Source organism: Molossus molossus, unplaced genomic scaffold (genome assembly GCF_014108415.1).
Source record: "Molossus molossus isolate mMolMol1 unplaced genomic scaffold, mMolMol1.p scaffold_m16_p_1, whole genome shotgun sequence".
Taxonomy (NCBI): domain Eukaryota; kingdom Metazoa; phylum Chordata; class Mammalia; order Chiroptera; family Molossidae; genus Molossus; species Molossus molossus.
Window position 1 is genome coordinate 146,005,056 of NW_023425344.1, and position 2,221 is coordinate 146,007,276.

Here is a 2,221-nt window from a genome sequence, read left to right on the forward strand (position 1 = left end):
GGTCAAAGCCACTCCAGAACTCCTGGGGAGAGAGGACCTCCTTTTCCCTCCCTCTCCCTTGATTACATATCATGTGCCCTTTGCTAACCTCCAAGGGCTATTTGGTGAAATGGCCCCCAAAGGCATAACAAAGACTTGGCTGGTGTTTGAGGAGCAGTGCCATAGAGGCTTTCTCTGCTGTTCCTGCGAACCAGCAGCCAGATGAGATTCACATGGCAAGAGAGGCTCCTGTAGGCAAAGACTCACTCTCCCCAGCAACCCTGAGAAGAGGGAAGCCTGGGAAATTCCCCACTCCTTCATCAGGATGCCCTTGTGTTCCTCTGGACTGAAGCCAAGGTGCTCCTCCAACCCTTCTCATCTTGGAAGCCAAACCCCTTTTGTAATCTGCACAAAGTCCACAGCTCAGGGATCTGGTGACTGCAGAAACTGGCCTTCCACTTGCTGTCACCTGGAATCCAAGCTAGAGACCTAGGTAAGCAGCCCAAGAGGTGGTCTCAGGATCTGCTTCTGCTTGAGGTTTGGACAGGAGGGACCCAAGGTGGGTGAGGCTAACACCAAGAAAGCGTGGGCTAGGCACACATAGCTGGGGCTGAGCTGGGATGGGGAGGGAGCATTCAGGCTGCAGAGAACCCATGGGGATGGGAAGGAGCAGCCCCAGGTCGGGGGAGGCAAGCATCTGTCTTTGGAATACAATGGCAGCCCTTTATGGTGCCAGTGCCAGGCACTGGGTTGGGTTTCCCTTGTAATGTAGGGCAATGGGGCTCTGTTCGCCATGATCCTGGATGTCATGGTAGTAACAGGGATATGATTTGCATCATGGTTTATTTAAAAATATCTTCTATTGAGCCACTAGAACACTGAATACAAAAGTATTTTTAAATAAAAACCAGTAATACAAACAAACCTCCAGTATTCAAAAACAGGACTGCTGGGATTTTAGGTCACTTCAGAGGTCACTACTCAGAAGGGAGGACCTTCTCTCCGTGACTAGTAGGGGTCAAATGCTTTTGGAGAAGAGTCCATGCGAGTGTCTCATCACTTGGAAAATCTTGCAGGAAGAGGGATGTCTTTCGGGCTGACCTGAAGAGAGACTGTAAGCCAGGGAGACCCCAGGTGGGAGCTGAGGTTCTCTTTCTTAAGTGACGCTTTTCCTCCTCTCCCCCTTTGCTGGCTAGGCTCCTCCAAGGACTGAGGCCACCATGGCTCAGGAGAAGTCCCTCATCCTGTTCTCAGTGCTAGCCCTGGTGCTGTTGGTGCTGGGGAGGGTCCAGCCTTCCCTGGGCCAGGAATCTAGGGCCATGAGTTTCCAGCGAAAGCATATGGACCCTCACAAGCTACCCCAGCTACAACCCCAGCTACTGCAACCAAATGATGAGGCGCCGGAAAATGACAGAAGGAAGGTGCAAGCCCATGAATACATTTGTGCACGAGCTTCTGGAAGATGTCGAGGCCATTTGCATGGAGGATAATATCCGCTGTAAGAATGGACAGAACAACTGTCACAAGAGCAAGTTCAACATGCGCGTCACGGACTGTCGCCTGACAAATGGCTCCAGATATCCCAATTGTAAATACCACACCAGCCAGAAAGAGAAGCAGATCATCGTGGCCTGTGTGGGAAACCCGTCTGTGCCGGTCCACTTTGATGCTTAAGTAGAGGTCTCCACCTAAAATTTGCAGTGAGATGCCCCACCTCATCATTTCACCTGCCTCTCCCCTCTTCCTTCCTAGCACAGAGGGAAATAACTCAAGTTAGGGCTCCTGTCCATCACACACATGCTTCACTAGCCTGAGACTTCCTCCTGTGTGGTGTGGGAGATGAGGAGAAGGTTGTGAGGTGGGCCCCATGTTAACCACTTTGTTGCCTCTTTCAATAAAACGCAGTTGTAAAACCACCTGGATTCCTGAAGCTGTCTGCATTCAGGTTATTGTGACTGTGACTGCTTCCCTGTCAGAGGGTGAGACCTGTAAATCCAGTTAACGTTGGTGAGCAGTGAATAGAATCATTAAATGCTTCCTTTTTGACTCTTGGCTTTTAGAGATAATTTCTTTTTGAGATCATTTTGTTTCGGGTAGATTTCCTGATGCCAAACAGACACTGAAAGTGATGTGGAGGAAGAACTAACTATTCCATGATATGACCACTGTCTCATGAGCTGCACCTGGGCCAGAACAGAGATGGCTTCCCATAAGCCTCCTAGAGGTGTCTGATCATAACTGA

At 50.1% G+C, this 2,221-nt stretch overlaps 1 pseudogene; it reads left to right on the forward strand.

Moving 5' to 3' along the window:
- The first annotated feature begins 1,048 nt into the window (after nucleotides 1-1,048).
- On the forward strand, nucleotides 1,049-1,876 carry LOC118640716 (annotated as a pseudogene).
- Nucleotides 1,877-2,221: the final 345 nt, after the last annotated feature.